We start from the raw sequence: 17221 nt of genomic DNA, 5'->3' as shown, positions 1-17221 counted from the left end.
TTTTGGTCAACGCTAGAATTAAGGTTGCAAAATGCTCTCAGCTCTGAGACCTATAATTTTAACTGCATCATCATACATACTTTGTCCCTCAGGACACTTCTTTGCTGAAGACACAGGATGGATCTGCTCTGGGACATATCCAGAGTTCCTTTCCTTGTTCTACATAGAAATTGGCAAATTTCTATACAAATAAGAGTTGTATCTTGGTTCTGGTCTAACTCATATATGATGTTAATCAAGCTTTGACAGTTTGACAGCTTATTTAAGCAAGTGTGTTTCTTATATACTTTATTCCCAGATTTCAGGTGCTGCTGCATATGTTTGCAGCAAAAGTCAACTTAACTTGTCAAGTAAAGTGCTGTATAATGCTAAGGCTTCTAAAAAAAAATCAAACTGGGCATTTAAAATTAATGAACAAATGGGTATTTGTGATACTAGAGTGGCGGGTGTTATGGATATTAGCAATTCTGTCTCCACCACAGGGTTTGAGTGGCACCATTACTAAGGCTTTGGTACCATGCCTTGAGCAATATGGCAAAAAGGAATATTGAACAGGAGCTCATTAATGGTGCAATCACACACAATTTTCTGGCTGCAGCAGATCCTGTCTCACAGGTTGCTGACCTCTCAGGTCTGCCGGTAGATCTCACTGTTCCTCAGCTTTGCAAAAATGATCTGCCTTAGCATGGGCACTGCTTTGGCTTCCATTTAAAAGCACACACACCCCTGTGCTTCTCCCCACCCCACCCCCCCAAAAAAAAAAACCCCAAAAAAACCAAAACTGGATCATTTGACAGACTTTGAGTTAGGAAATTACTACAGATGGAGCTGTGCTGGCAGATCATAAAGTGTGGTTTTGTCCCTGGTAGAGAAGGGGTGATGAGCAGCTGGTGGTAGCACCAGGGCAGTGATTCTTTCTTGGGACGAGCTCTGATCAAAACACATCTGATCCTGTTTCACTGGGGTGCCACCCTCAGCAACATGCAGAGAGAGCATGGGCTGGCCTTCAGGCACAGCAAAGGAGCACAACAGGATGCTGGGCTCCAGTACTCACTACACAGGACTAAACTATGCTGCACAGGTGACATTTCTTGTGGTGTTTTCCAACACCAACAAGTGGTGAACTTTACAGTGTGAAATATATTCTGAGCACATTTTTATATGTCAGTACACATGGAAATACATGTTACACAAGGTTTACATGTGCCATGCATATGTATGGAAATATATTTTTGTTACCTTTTCTTTGCTATGCACTAGGAAATACTCAAGGGGCAGATGAAGCAGTCCTATGGCCCAGTCAAAATTACAATGAGTCTATCAAGTAGACCTCACAGAGAACATTTAAATCCCATAGGCATTTCAGAGACACTTACTAACTTCTGATGCTCCTTAAATATTAACAGCTGCTCTGGACTGTTGGACAAAAGATCATTTGGAAAGTGTTTTGTGCAGATCCATGACATAACGGTGTCTCAGTTGAAGTTTATTGAAATCATTGTGTAACATGTTTGATTCACCATGGAGTTGTCAAGTAGTGTGTCCCAAGTCTCTGCAGCAATACAAGGCACAACTGGGGTGGGGGGCTGGTGGTGGAGGGAATAGAAAAAGGAAATGTTTTCTAAATCAGGCCCATAACCTGAATCTTATGTCAGAAGTGAACAAAACAAGTTTCCTAGCTGAAGGTGGAGTCTGAAAACTTCTTTGATTTGTGCCAGCTGGTGGTCTCAAGAGCACATTGAAAGGAGAAGCAAATAGCCTGAGGACAGCAACCAAGCACTGACTAGTGGTGAGGATGTGGTAAAGTGGTAAAGTGTCTTGTAAGGGATTAATCCTAGTCTTGATCCTTATGCCATCCTCAGAGAAGATAAAAGGATATATAAGGTGCTCTGCTGACTTCATATTAGCAAGTTAGGCAACTCCCCCAGAGTGAAGCCAGATGGCTTTCAGGTTTTGGTTTGTCTCTGCTATTCCAAAAGACTGTAGTGAAGATATGTGGGCTGAGCTGGGAAACCTGCCCTTCTGCTCTGGTGTACCTTGAGTGATATTCATGTATGAAATGCATCTGTTTTGATTGAGAAGGATTTACCAATGGCAAAGAGGCTTGACATTGGCAGAACAATCATTCCCCACCACCTGGTACCGTGTTCTGCACTGAAAGAAGGATTGAAAGGTAGTTAGAGCTCAAGAACCATTTTATAGAAATTTAAAAGACAAGAGGTTCACCACAACAGTGACATGGGTGTTGAAGCCTTGAAATCCCTTACAAGACACTTTACCACTTTACCACACAAACCTTCCCTGAGGGAACTAATTTTGCCTGTTGGGAGAAAAATAATCTATTCTTCTTTGAATGAGAAAAATTGAGTTTAAAATTGGAAATAATCTTCTGACAAACGGCACCACAAAGGTGGAGAAAGCTTCCTGTCACACTCTTGATGTGATAACCTAGAATAAATGCCAGTTGGTTGAAGAGGCTGTCCACATGGTAACCATTCATGCTATGTACAAGTGATGCAATTGATTTTTGTAATCCCAGACAAAAGTAGACTCTTCTGAAGCATTGTCAGCCTGTGAAAAGCTTCCAAAGACCAAAGCTGCTGCTGAAAAGCCAATGGTGTGGCCAGCTTCCAGCTTGGCATCTGCTGCTAATGTTCCATCTACCTAAAATTGTCATTATAACATAGTTAGAAAAGGCGTTTTTCATTTCCTGCTCTGCACTGATGTGTAGAGTTACTGTGTGCTGTTAGCAACGAAGTGCTGGTTTTCACTTCAGGAACAGATGCCTTTTATTGAAGGCTGGATCCTGGCAGCCCCTCCATAATTACAGAGATGGAAAAGGGTGCAAGGAGCTGCCTGGACTCAAATGTGCATGTGCGATGCTCTTTCTATCAAGTTTGGTTTTCTCTTTTCACTGTCCTCATCTTTGGTTTCTCAGATGGCTTCTTTTCTGATAAGAACACGCTTATTGAGAAGAGGAGCCCTTGCTGCATCTCTCCAGCACATGAGAATGTTCCTGGATGCAGGTAGCTGCAGTCCCTGCCCAGATCTTCCTTGTGTGAAATTGTTGGTTCAAGCTTTATGGGCTGCTCTGTAGTTTCTAAAATATTTCAGACCTCCTCCACTAAGACATGCTAGGCAGCTGCCAGTCTCTAAAGATCAGGGCATGATGGGCACTCATGCTGGCCAGAGTTTAGTGTGAATCAGACTCATTTTCTCTGAAGCAATTTGAGAAGCTGAAACTGTCCTTGTCCTCTCTCTGGATAATCTCTTCCTGATGGTGGTCATGAATCATTCTTTAATAACTCTTCCATAGAGATGGTTTTGGCATTCTTTTGAGTCATCTGTGTAATCTGGGAGGGTTTGCTGTATGCTGGCTCCACACCTGCATTTTCCAGAACAGCCCAGTGGGAAATGCCCTGTGCAGTCGCTCGTGGTGTTCTGAACACAGTACCATGCAGCATTCTTGGTCACCTCCATGTCTTTTCAAAGGTAATGTAGCTTTTGTAGCATTCTTGCTTTCCAGGTTTCAGCTAAGCCAGGTCATAATCACATGCTTACTGTGAGGATGTTTCTGCTGGCTGAAGATAATGCCTCTGTGAGGTACTGGTCCAAGTGCAGAGGTCTCTATTCCCACTGATCAGCCAGCAGGTGGAAATGTGTTTACATACACCATTTGTTTCTTTACAGAATCAACTCAGTAATCTCAAACCACTGAAGAAGGCAGTCTGAACTAGCCCATGTGCAGTGGAGCAGCTCAGGGTGTGTCCACACAACCCCTTCTGCTGGCAAAGAAGGAGCTGTGAACTTCAGGTGGGACTCCAACACACAATCACAGCTGAAAAAGTAATGTGAGTCGCAGACATTTATCCACAGCCTGGAAATCCATCTGACTTCAGCCTGGTCCATTTGAGTTAATGGTAGCACATGGACAGGCTTTTAAATATTAAAAGATTCCAACAGAAACTAAATTAAAAACTAATTATACAAACTTGCAATGAAGAAGGAAGAATAAATATAATAACTGAACTCCATTAAGGGATTTGCATTTGTACGGGAACATTTGCAAAACTAAATGTTTTAAAAATTGTTTCAGATAATTTGGCCAGTAATAATTATCACATAAAATCAGACTGTAAACACAGAGAAAACCAAATTAAGCTTAGACAGGAGGTAAAGTAAGTTATTAATAAGAATAATTGTTTTGTATTTTGTTTACTTTTTTTCAACAGCCCTGAAATGTCTTACTGCAGGATAATTAGAATATAATCTTGTTCCAAGAAATCCAGCACTTGCAAGCCCAGCCCTGTGTGTGTTTGCATTCAAGTCTGTCTGCACACTGCTTGGAACAACCTGACTGATGTGCCAGATACTCACTAGTATCTATTAGAGATCAGGGAGAAGGCAAACGGCACTAATTTTTCAGTTTATTTCTAACTTAGGAAGAAGTACAGGTGCCATTAAAGGCCATAAAAAATAGAGAGCATCTTGGAAAAGTTATCCTTATGGAAAGGAAAGATCAAAGGGAGAATCAATATGGGGAAAATAGTCTAAAAGTGAGCATAACAGGTAGTAGTAGAAATACAAAGCAGTAATGCAAATAAAAGAATAAAAAATTTAAAAAAGGATGTGGAAGGATGTTGAAAGTGCAGAACAATTCTTTCCAGATTTATAATGATTTGTAGACACTAGAAAGAAACTAGAAAGTTCGTAAATAAATTTTAAAGTAGCCTGGATGCAAGTTGGAATGCAGCCCATATTATTTGCAGCTTGAAACTTTTTCCTAAAAGTACTTGCAATCCCTTTATTACAGCTGTCTTTCTTTAACTTCCTAGTATTTTGCGTGCTATGTGACATCATACAGATTTTTAGAGTTAAGGTCTATTCCAAGCCTTAGAGGTTCTAAAATCATAAGCCAGATCTTTGGAAATTGAGAGGGGGGCTTAAGAAACAGAGAATTAGTAAAGTGACATATAGGTTGTGTATATATATATATATATGTATGTATATTTTGCAGTTTCTTTCACTCATTCTCTCCATCAGGGTCCTGCGAACACTTAATATTTCTCAATAAACCTGGCCAGCCCCATCTGGGACCTCCACCCAAGAACCTTAGAAGGGAGCAGAGCCCTGTTTTAGTTCACCTGGGGACTGTCAGCATCTTTTTGAGCTGTTGAGGGGTATTTTGGTCTTCAGGTCAGCCTGGCTAGGACTTGCTATGGAGACCTTTTTTTGGATCTCATTGTCTGCAGTAGCTGCCCAGCCTAAATTGGGCACTGTCTTATCATCATGACCCTACTTGGACATCACTGGACCTGACTTATGAAGTGGCCTCCTGGTTCTGCCTTTCTGGTTTAATCTTGGATCTGCCCTGTCAGCATGCTTTTGCCTTATGGTCTGGACTCTTGGTTGCTCTCTCTAAGCCCATCCTGCTTGGCTAACTTGAGGCTGCAGGGCAGGCTATGGGGTCACCTCAGTTCCTGGCTTGCCATCCCTTGAAGAAAAGACCTGCTTTTGCTGCTCTCTCTTCTGCTTTCTTCAAGTGTGTGTGTGTGAGTGCACAGAGGTGAGGTACTGTGCTATCACAGTGACAGAAGGTGGTGGCTCCTACCTACTCTACAGAAGTGCTGTAACTGAAGTCATCTCTTTGCCTAAGGAGGAAGGAGCTGTTGTTAACTGTCTGCTTTTCCCCTGGAAGCATTAAAGTAGCAGCAGAAGGCAGTGATAAGGAATAGAAGTCTCTGGCATCACTGCTATATTATCTGCACCACAGGAGGAAAATTCAGATAATAGTTTTATTTTCAGATGTGAAGATCTGTGGTTCAGATTTAGCTAGAGGACTTTGCCCACAAATATAGATAATCCTCTATTCAGTGTTTCACTTCACTGAAAAGCCTTGCTTGTTTAGGTAAGAAATGTGCACTGACGTGCCTCATGTGTTTCCAGAGCTCAGTGTTTAGGTCACACTCGGTACTTCTTATCAGTCAGACTGATCCACTTGTGCTTCATAGGTCAAGGGGACTGGGATTCTGCAGTAAGCTTCCAGAATCACCTTTTGATCACTTTTTGTCGCTGCATCCAACCAGCTCCACAATATCAAGGAATGTTTTTGGCCTCGATTGCAACACGACTGGGCAGCAGGTCCCAGATTTGAAAACAAGAGAAGCTATTTGTATTGCCATGTCTTCTCTGTGCTTCCACTGGGAGCTGCTTAAGAGGTATCCACCGAATGGTCAGCCCAGAGGGAGGATGATGGAGAAATGAGTGGAGAAAGTTTCAATCTTTCCTTTCCTAACCTGCAACTTCTCGAGATACATCCAGACTGGGAAAAATAAGATGGAACACAGTGTCTCCTCATGCAGCCTGGGTAGGGAGAAGGTGCTTTGAAACTGAGAGAGAAGTAATGTGGAGAAAAACTGGATAAAGAAACAAAACACAGCAGGAAGACAGGCCCTGGGAATGGGAGTAGGGAATGAAGAAGTAGTTAAAAAGAATGTGTAAGTGGGAAAGGTATATTAAAAAGAAAGTTTATATGCAGCCTCTGGGTCAAAAAGAGGAGATGAAAAGGTAGGTTCCATGAGTTTGGCCTCCATAAGCCATTATCTTGCTTACTTTATTCTGCAGTCCATAGCAGTGAAGTGTTTCTGCATCTCTTCGTTTGTGTGAATAATATGTTCTTGGCATCAGCTTTGGTTTTAATGTGATTGGTTTTTAAACATAATTAGAAGTGTTTTTACAGCTTTGTGTATTTCTGTTTAAGAGACAACAAAAAGTAATGCACGGTTTTTTTTCCAGAGAAAGAGCTCTAAAACATTACACCAGAATGGCACTACTGCCTTGATAATAAGGACATGCATGATGGATCATTGCAGAATTGGCTCTGACTGTTTGCCAGCAAAGCCTCTGACTCAACAGAAAGCACAACCTGTGGTTTGTTAGCCCCGTCGACCTCGGTGCCTCATTGTGCAAGCAGTTCACAGGATCAGATACCCCAAAATGGAGCCTTAGATGGGGGAGGAAGTGTTAAGTAATGTTTCAATTATGAACTTTCTTGATTTAGTAATATTCACTTTCCTTTTTCATTTGGAGTTTACTGCGGAGGCTACAGTAAGATCATCAGGGACTCCAGAAATGCATGGTCCCACTAAGCCAAGGGGATAACTCACATGCTCAAATGATGCCTGTAAAACTTGATACAAGAACCCCTTAAGCACATGCTCTGGTTTTCTGAGAGTGCATTAGTGGGACTTAACAGACACACAAATTCTTTCCTGAAGATGGGCACAGGAAAAATTACTCCACAAAGGAAATACCTCTCCATGAAGGGATTCGCATCTGTGCTATGCACTCTTCCCCCTCACTGCACTCTAGTGCCTGAAGCCTTTGGGGAGCTGAGCTGTTCTTCACAGGCTTGTCTCCTATCTGCGTCCAGCATCTGCCTTGTGTGGCTTGGTTCTCTTTATCTCAGCTGGCCTGGCCTCCATGCTGGATTTCTTCTGGTCAAGCAGAGAAACACAGTATTTTTAAGAACTGAGTGGACACCGTTTTTGGGTTTTATAGGCTGATTGGCTGCTCCTCCTGTAGCATTTTTATGTCAATAATATAATCTAATCATTTTGAAGGACCTCTGGCAATTTAAGCCAGTGGAAGATTCAATGTATTCTGCTTTTTTGTGTGTTTCCATGAGCTTATCTGCAAGTTTAACAGTCCATCAGTGTCAGATTCTACTTTCCACAAATGTACACACATTTAATTCATCAGAATGGCTGTTCCACAGTTTGGTCCAAATAATACATAAATATTTTAAATTATTATTAATACATATTTTTGTGACTTTAAAAAGACCTTAACACTTGCTGTAAAGACGGGGCTGTGGAATGATTCACTTCTGAAGGAAATAGTGTGCTGTTTCTGTTGTACCACTTCTTAAGCCAACAGACAGCTTTGAGACCTGCTGCTGCACCCTAGAACATGTTTTGATGTTGCCTTTCAAGTGTTTAAACAGAAAATAGAGTCAGTTGTGAAATGTCTTACTCCTTTTTGATGAAAAGGAGCTTCAACTGGAAAGTGACAAAGCCATGGCACAACTCTCTGGAAGGGGCACAATGTGCAGCTGGAGCTGAAGAAGTCCATGTGGAAGCTGCCAAGCCAGACTGGAGCAACAGCTTGGATCAGGGGGAAACAGGGCTGGATGCTGCAGCAGCCATTGGCTGATCCATGAAAAACCAAATCCCAATTATTTCTCTTCTACTGCTGTGAGAAGCCAGCCTTGTCCCATGCTTCTTATTCGTATCGCTGTAGTTCTCCTTTGTCTGTCTTTCCTCTGTCTTGTACTCTACATGGGTAATTGTTTATCAATGTGTGAAAATGGGTAAGGGATGCAGTCATACTGCTGTGATAGGATTTTTGGAAAATGAGATCCATGGCTTTTACAGTGTAGGCCTTGTGAAATTTTGGGACAGCAGCAAGGCTGCAAGTTCTGTGTCTTCAACTTGCATTTGTTTCCAACAGTGTGTATTTAAAATTTTTCTACACTCCTCAGCATCGGAGCTTGACCTTGTTAGCCTTAGACTAATAAGATTTGTAAAATCACTGGCCACAACCAGAGAAAATTATTTTTCAGGAGACCCCATAAACAGGGAAATTACATAGAACCACAATAATTCAAAGCAAAACCGTATGTTTAATTATTGTTGTAGTCATTTGGATTTAAGGATGACTGAACATCTTTAAATGATAGAGCATGGCTTATGAAAGGTGAGCTCTGTGGTTTGTGATGCACCACGGCAAATATTCTGTGTACTATTTGAATGCCATTTCATAGTTCTGAGGAATAAAGGCTAAAGGAACTTGAAGCTTTGTTGTTGAGCTGTGCCTAGTGATCTGCAATATGCCTACAATCCAGTAGTAGGATTCAATCCAATTGATTCCAGTAATCAAATAAATTTTAACATATTTAAGAATTTTCCATAGAATGGGGATTATTTTCCCCTTTGTGGATTTCTTCTAGTCATATCTGTACTGGTAAGGAGACAGGGGAAAACCTTTCCACAGAGAATAACTATGTTCTGCTTATTTCCTTTTAACCCTGCAACCTTTGAGCTGCTAAGCTAACTTAACGTGCTCAAAAAGTGATATTTAAAAGACCTCTCCCACACGTATCTGTGACAAACAATACTAGAGGGCCACTGAATGGCAAAAATACTTGGGGAAGAAAGCATGGGTTGGAATGCTTTTTAATCATTCAGATATGTTAAAATGTTTGTGGTTGAACCTAAAGAAAAAGCATACCACTGAAGGCATCTTGGCAAGGTGCACTTGTGTTAAGTGCCTCATGTGTCTCCTGTTTCTTTAACTGATAATATAAAAGGCTTAGGAAAAAATGCTGGCAAACCACACTGTATTTAAATGAACAGTTCAGAACCTAGAGCTACTGAGAAAGAAAGATCAGAGTGAACTGGCAGGGTGAGGTAAAAAGGAGATGCAGTGGAAAATATGAGCAGCTTCATGAAAAAGTTCAGAAACCTGTCTAACTCAGAAGTAAAAGTACCAGGGTGGAAGGGAGTAAAAGGGCTGTGAACGTGCAGAGCCTGCTGACCTACAGAGAAGCAGCTCTTTCTGAAAAGACAGAAGCAATTTTCAGTGGAAAGCCAAAAGCTCTGGAACTTGCTTTTCATGGGTACATCTACACTAACTTCAGAGCACTGGCCCAAGCTCAAACTTGCCTCATGTTTGGACACAAGACTCTGCTCAGGGCCTTGCGTGAGCTCCATCTCTGGGAGGAGGTGGGGAGCCTTTGCTGGCTCAGTCCTTTAATATAACCCAAATGGTATCATACCATGCACTTCAGAGGAGCCTTTGCCTTCTCCCAAATCCTCCATTCCATATCTCATAATTCTGTGTGGCAATTATCTCCCTTCACAAAAGTGCTTAATGTCACATCCCAGAAAACCCTGCTGGATGTGTGGTGTGCTGAGTACGAGGCATTCATAGGATGCCAGTGGTCCAGCCTGCTCCTTATCCTGCTAAGGGCAGGTCAGAAGCAGCAAGGCCACACCATCTGCCCGCCACTGGGGCTTCCTCTTGGACAAAAAGGCAACAGTGGTTTAACCAGTACAGTTTTAACCATTTTTTGGTTTTCTCCTAAGACTTCGGCATGCCGTCACAAATGATTTGGCCAAACACAGGCCAGCCTGGAAAATGCTGAGGGTGACTCCCTGTCTCTTGGCCTCATCAGGTGTCTCTGCAGGGAGGATGCTGCATGAGGTGTGGGCTCAGCACTAGTCTCACCAGGGCCTCCAGTACCGAAGGACACCTCACAGGGACTCTGTTAGCAGGTATTCTTTTATTGGCTGCTTTGCTCTGTGGCTGGCCTCTTGTCTGATCTCTGTCCTGTGACTAGCCACATGAGGCCTCATGCGCTGGGAGGAAAGAAGGCTGATGTCGGGCTGTGGTGGTGGTGGTTGAAGTAGGGTTGAAGTAGAATTTCTTCCCCTGCCTCCATGAGCTGTCCTGTGATTACCCTTGGGGAAGCACCCCAGCAGTTGTGACTCTTCCAAGAGAGAGAAGGACAAAAACTCACCAAAGAGATTTTAGCATGGCCTATTAAATGCAGGTACTGTTGTCTGAGACATTCTAATATCATTAAGATGAACATGATGTAAATAAGTAGATATGGTATCAGTGATGTTGAAGTTCATTGAAATGTTTGGTTAATAATACCTGGAAAAAAGGTGAAGCTCTGTCAGTGAACTGTGCCCTATATCACATGATTAACCCAAAGCTGGACAGATTTGTACCTCTTCTTGCCCACAGGAGCTCATACCAGGTACCACCACACAGAGCTGCAGTGTACACACATAAATAAAAAAGAAGGTTGTGCCAAAATTCTTCGATGAACAGTTTGCATTATTTAATGCCAGTTTCTCCAAATCAGAAAGAACTGAGCCAACTTATGGGATAATGAAAAGCAGCCCTTACCTTCAGGGCACCCTGAGAAGGGTGGGGATGAAGGATATTGCCATGCAAAATGTCCCAACGAAGACCAGCTTCTTGTTTGGAGCTGCAGGCTGGGAGGAGCAGTGCATGGCCAGGTCCCTGCTGTTGCCTTTGCCCGCCTCCAGGAAAGTGTGTGGCTGCTGCTGACAAGGGAGAGTTGTGAGTATCTGGGGTGACAGCTACTGCTACAGAAAAGGGGTAAATGACCTCCCCTCACATCAGTCGTTGCTGCCCTATCTCTCCAGCCCTGCTGCAGGAGGGGCAAGCCCTAGGAAAGTTCTAAGCACCCACTGGTACCAGGTAAGCCAAGATCCTCTGACTTTTATGTGAGTAGTGCTCAATGAGAAGCCTCAGAGCATAAGCTAATAGACAGCAGTTCTTTTAGTGAAACCTTTATGTTAATAAAATACAGACTACTTATGGAATTTCCCTTCTCTGAGAAAATCTCAACTTCTATAGAGAACAGCACTCAGGCTTGTTCTTTTCCTTTTCAGAACTTCAGAAGTTCCCTCAAAAATTCCCCGAAGCCTTAATAATAATGATTTTCAGTTGCATGTCAGGATGTAATGTACAATGTAAAGTTTTCACATTTGATGCTCAGCATAGTTAAATTTACCACAGTGCTTCACATTCAATTTATTCAAAGAATTCTAGCAAAATCACATACTGTTCAACCAGAGATTTATCATGGGGTGCTTAACAATGAATTATTCAAGACTACCTAATGTATCGTGGCTTCTTGAGAGCTTAATGTGTGTATGTGTATATATTTATACATAAAATACCTGTGAGCCATTACAGAAAACCAGTTTCTGAGTGAGGTTTCAAAAGTAAAACTAGAGGATGTTTAAAAATAGGTATCCTCCTGAAAATACAATGAAATTTTACAGAGAAGAAAACCTCAATAATCTTCCCTGTTCAGCTATACACACAGTCATTTAAAGAGGATCTATATCCTGTAGGACTCCTTTTAGGTGACATTTTAAAAGTATCTGAATTCTGCAATGAAGGTGTTGTTGTGCTTTTTTTCCTATGTGCATATTGATGTGGCATTTCAGATCTCACTGAAAAGTTTTAAAGAATTTCCCTCATTTGCAGGTTTGAGAAGATTACTCTGTGCCTCCTACTAGCAATCATCCACAGTACTTTTCCCTAAGTGCTTTACTGAGTGGGTATGCACTTCCTTTTTACCGATGGAAAAACAGACAGAAAAAGATGAAATGATCTGCCCGGGATAAACAGCTTGGTATGCTGCCTTTTCAAAGTCTTTAGGATTGCATTTTTTACCTGGCCGGGGGCAGCCTGCTGGAACGACACTAAACTGGGCTCAAGGCAGATCTTCAGTCCTTAGTTCTGCTTGCTCGAGGGGAGCAGGCTGAGGAGAGTCCCCAGTTCACAGCTGCCTCTTTGGCTGCTTTTTCAGATGGCCGTGGAAATAACCCCAAGGGGCCAGACTTTCAGTTCTTCGTTTTGTCCTCTGACCCAACCTGACTTTGAGATGACTGGTTTTATGTTCGAGGGTGGATCAGCTGCCACCGTCTGATACTCATCCCTGGGGACCTGACTCCTCTTTGACACCTCATTGAGTCTTGTTAAGACAGTTGTGCCTGTTTGCAGAGGAGGGGCACCTATTATATTCCTGTGCACACAGGTGTGATGAGAGGGCTGGATTTTCACACTCATGGGTGGGTGGCAGTTTGACTAGTTCTGGTAGAAGAAACTTTCCCGCTGGCTGCAGGGGGGTTACTACAGTCTTATTTCAGCTTGCAGGCTGGAGCATCTATTTTGAACTTACTCAGGTCCTTGTGAAGAGATGAGTGACCTAGAACTCCCTGTGGAGCCAGCAGCAGCTGTGATGGCTCCTTTTTCCTAAGGCATCTTATGAGGAAGGGCCAGTATCTGAGGCTTTGTCCCTGATGACTCTGGTGATCACAATCTGAGGCTTTCAGACAATGAGTAGCAAAGAAGTAGCTAGATGCTATGTGTCCCAGAGGCCTGCAGGACAGAGTTTAAGGGACAGCTGAGCAGAACAAGCAGAGCAAGTAGAGGTTCAGACCTAGCTTCAGAGGTCGCTTGGTCTTGGGTTTGTGACTGGTCAGACTTGGTACACTAATTTAAGTTTATGGCACCAGGATCATATTCATGCTGATGTGTTTAGGATAACAGCAATTTTGTTTTTTAGCAAGTCAGAGCCCCAAGTCTAAAAGCCAGACAAAGGAAGAAGAAGGGGGTGGGGGGGCAGAGAAGGGGGAAGACAAGCATTGTCTCTTAACAATAAAGAATCAGTTTTCTTGTCCAATAGGAGTAGCAGAATGTATTTCTCCCGAGGGTTTGATTTTTCCATGAATCTCCAGTTCAGCTATGAATTCTGTCTTTTGCCCTAACCACCAGCTGCAAACTAGCCAGGGATTTCACTTATTTTTGCCTCCCGTGTTGCCTCTGGGCAGGACGTAGGACAAGTTACCCACAGCAGAGAACCTGCCACCATTGCAAGCTGTAAGTGTTCTCAAAATATAATTTAAGTGAGCTTAAGAGAAGAAATAGCCCAGAGACAGTGCCTGTGGCCAAAAACTCAGGCAGAAGTGGTGTCATGTCAGTCCACAGCTATGCAGTGAGGTACTCTGCATCTTCCTGCCTTGGTTTGTCCCCTGTGAAATGGGGATTAAAATACTCATCTGTTTTACAAGAATGATTAAACGTAGGTTGAAAGAAGGCCCTGTAAAAACCTTGAAAACTCTGAGAATGGCGGTCCTGTTCGCTTAAGGCAGGATCTGGTCTGGACACTGAACTCCAAAGGGAAGGATGTAGCAGGGCCAGGGTTCTCACAGCTGAGCACACAGGCTACCAGGGGAGTGCAGGCACGGGAGGAGGGAGAGCACGAGGGTGATGCAAGAAATATTTAATTTGGTTTATTTGCTAAAGACATCACGTGCTGGCTTCAAAAAAAAAACCCGATGGAAAACCCGAGTGGCAATGAAAAGCTGCCAATGCTGCTTTGTCGGGGGGTTTGGGTGCAAAAAGAAAAAAAAAAAAAAAATAAAAGAAACGCCAAATCCCCCTCCTCAGCACCGAAAGCCCAGTCCGGGTCCCCTCGCCTTCTGGAGGGCGGCCCAGCGCTGCCTTGCCCGCGGCGGGGGAGAAGGGAGGGCAGCCCTTGGCCGGGCAGGGTGACCCGGCGCACACACACACACACACAGATACACGTGTGGGCTGTGCACACACACCTCCGCAGCTGATGCAGGAAACCAACCGCGGCGGCACAGCCCCCACCGGCAAAACCCGCATCCCGGGCCAAAAAAGGGGCGCCGCGGCGGAGAGCACGACGCGCCTCCTCCTCGTATTTCCTCCCCCGCCCACTTCCAGCGGCGGAGGGGCTCGCTGCCGCCGCCGGCTGCCGCCCGGGATGGAAAGTTGTAGCCGCGGCGGGATGCGCGGCGCGGCGGTGAGTTTCCCCGGCGGCGCCGGGGCGCGGCGGGCCGGGCGGGCGGGGGCGCGGGGAAGCCCGTCCGGGCGGGCGGCAGGGAGGAACCTCCGGGATCTCCGCGTCAGCCCCGTCTCCCTGCGTGTCCGTCCGTGTGCGTGTGCGTGTGTGTGTGTGTGTGTGTGTGCGCGCCCGGCCGTGCCGGTGCCCCGGGGGCCGGGCCCTGCCAGGGGGGAGCGCGACGCGCACCGCGCAGCGCCCCGAGCGGCGGCGGCTTCGGCCGTCGGGGGGAGGCGCTGCCTCGTGCCGTGTCCGGCGGGGACCCCCCCTTGAGGAGACCCCCGGGAGCCGCGGTCGGCGAGGTGCCCCCCTTACCTCGGGGCAGGGGCCGGGGCGGCGGTGCCCGGGGGTGTCTCCTCCCCCCCCCCGGTGAGAAGGAGCGGGAGGAGAAAGAAGAGGAGGAGGTGGAGGCGGCAGCGGGGCAGCAGCGGCCCCCCGGCCGGGCCTCCCCCACCGGGCCGCGAGGAAACCCCCTCGGTGACCCCTCCCCCGACCCGGGGAGGGGGCGGGACCGGGAGACCCGGTGACGTCACTGCTCCGGCCGCGCTTCCTGCAATAGAAAGTGAGAGAAGGTAAAACACCCCCCGCCCCCCGCGCTCCCCCCGACGGTGACCGGGGCGCCGGGGGGAGGGGCGGGGCGGGGCGGGCCCGGCGGGGAGCGCGGCTCTCCCCGAGGGGACCCCGGCGGATGCGCCGAGCCCGCCCGTCCTCCCTCCCTCCCTCCCTCCCTCCCCCGCCGGGCCCGCTCCGCCTCTCCCGCCTGCCAGGGGAGGCTCCCACTCCCCCGCCCCCCGTTCCCCCGCATTGTGTCCCCCCCCCGTCCACCGCCCCACGGCCGAGGGGCAGGGCCGCGATGGGGGCTCCCGAGTGGGACGTGGGGGATGGGGCTCCCGGAGGAGGGGTCTGCTGCCGCGGGGGGCGGGCGCGGCCGGGGGCCGGGGGGCTGCGGAGCGGGGCCGTGCCGGGGGGCGGCGCCTTGGCCGGCCCGGGGGGACGGTGCATGGAGGAGGGGTGGGTGCCGCTGCCGGGCTCTGTGTGTGCGTGTGTGTGCGGGCGCGGTGGCGGCTGTGGCGGCGGCGCTGGGTCATGTTTGTGTTTGAGGTTGTCAAGTGAAGGAGGCTCCCGGCCCCCCCTCTCCCCCCGCTCTTTCCCCCTCCCTCCCTCCCTCTCCCTCCCGCCGCCGCCGCCGCCGCCGCGCAGGGGTCGCCGCGCTCCCCGCCGCTGCCGCCGCCATCAGCCGCCGCCGCCGCGCCGGCCCCTCCGCCAGGTTTGCAGCGGGCCCCGCGGGGGGCGGGAGGGGGCTCGGGAGGCGCTGTGGGGACGGGGCTGCGGGGCGGGACGGCCGCCCCCCGCCGCCCCCCTCGGCGTGGAGCTGCGGCAGCCACAACACAATGTGTCCTCCGCCGGCGGCGGGGGGGAACGGGCGGGCGGGCAGGGAGGGGGAGGACCGCAGGCCCCGATTCCCCCCCTCAAACCCCCGCGCTCCGCCGCGGCCCCTCCGGGACGCGCGGGGACTCCGCGCTCCGGCTGCGCCCGCCCCGCGCTGCGCCCCGGCTCCGGGTGGGTTTGTCCGGGCGCCCCCCCACCTCCGCCCCGGGTCTGCAGCCGGGGTTTCGGGGGCACTGGTAGCCGCGGAGCCCCGGCCCGGCTCCTCTCGGCGCCGCCGCCGTCCCCGCTGGGTGCCGGGCCGCGGCCGCCCCCCGTCCCTCTCCCCCACTTCCCCCCCACCCCCCCGCGGCATGTGTGCAGCGCTTTGTTCGGTGCGGCGTTGCAGAGGGGTTTTCCCAGGCTCCTCCCTCTTTATTCATTCATGGATTTTTTTGCCTGCCTCCCTCCCTTCCCCTTCCCTTCCCCTCGCAGTCCCGCTCGCACATACCGGCGGCTCCCCGGGCCCCGGGGCGGGCTGCCTCCCGCTCCGCTCCCCCATTTTTGGGTGGATACGGGGTGATGTGACCGCTGCGATCGCAAAGGCCCGTTTCTCCCCCCCCTCCCTCCCCCCCCCCTCCCTCCCCCCCCCCTTTTTCTTTTTTTTTTCTCTTGTTAAAGAGAGGGAGGGAATGACTTTTGGCGTGGGTCCTGCCCGGTGTTTCCGCCGTGGCTCTCACGGCCATCTCTTCCCCGAAGGAGAGGGTCCTGCTGGCGAGCGGGGAAGCTTGGTGGCATTCAAGAGTCAGTAGGATGTCATTTGTGCTGCAGGGAAACGTCGGGAAGGGCTCCCGATTTACCGAGACCACGGGGGATTTCAAAGTCTTGCTCCAAATAACTTGTGTTAAGAAGTGACGGTGTTTATTAGCGTCTTTAAAAACCTCAGCCCAGCCCCAGGGACTTTCCCACTCCAGCCAGAGGAAAGGGGGACTGGGGCTCAGGGATGCTGGTCGCTTCAAGCCATCCAGCCACTTTTCTCCATTTCCAGTTCGTGCCTAAGACCTGGAAAGTGGACCTGTTAGCATAAGGTTTTATTTAATTTCTAAATATTTCTGTTACGCTTGTAGATAAAGTGCTATGAGTTAACAGCTTGACAGGCACTGTGCTCTGTTTCAGATTTTTTTCCGTCTTTTTCCTTCAACGTTCATAATACCCTAGCGAAGAACCATTTAGTTAGAATAACATTTTCCAGCTTTCCTTTGTGTCAGTTGCAGTAGTTTTTTTTTCTCTTGTTTGGGTCTTTTTATGCAGCAACAGACAAAAGAAACATTAAAAATTAATGATTATATTCCTTAACAGTATGTAGACTGAAGGGGT

At 47.7% G+C, this 17221-nt stretch overlaps 1 protein-coding gene across 6 annotated transcripts in view; it reads left to right on the top strand.

The window, feature by feature from the left end:
* The first annotated feature begins 14346 nt into the window (after positions 1 to 14346).
* Positions 14347 to 17221, top strand: part of HIVEP1 (HIVEP zinc finger 1) — a 128668-nt gene continuing 125793 nt past the window's right edge. For 3 of the 6 annotated variants that reach the window (XM_058833732.1, XM_058833731.1, XM_058833724.1), the window contains exon 1: positions 14347 to 14440. The gene's annotated coding sequence lies outside the window, so the exon portion shown is untranslated. Of the gene's footprint in view, positions 14441 to 14920; positions 15052 to 15631; positions 15747 to 16801; positions 16933 to 17221 lie in introns of those variants that run through there. The other 3 variants (XM_058833728.1, XM_058833725.1, XM_058833727.1) reach the window with 3 other exon arrangements.

Source organism: Poecile atricapillus, chromosome 2, assembly GCF_030490865.1.
Source record: "Poecile atricapillus isolate bPoeAtr1 chromosome 2, bPoeAtr1.hap1, whole genome shotgun sequence".
Taxonomy (NCBI): domain Eukaryota; kingdom Metazoa; phylum Chordata; class Aves; order Passeriformes; family Paridae; genus Poecile; species Poecile atricapillus.
The sequence above is the reverse complement of the archived record's forward strand: the minus strand, read 5'-3'. Positions and strand labels throughout refer to the sequence as shown.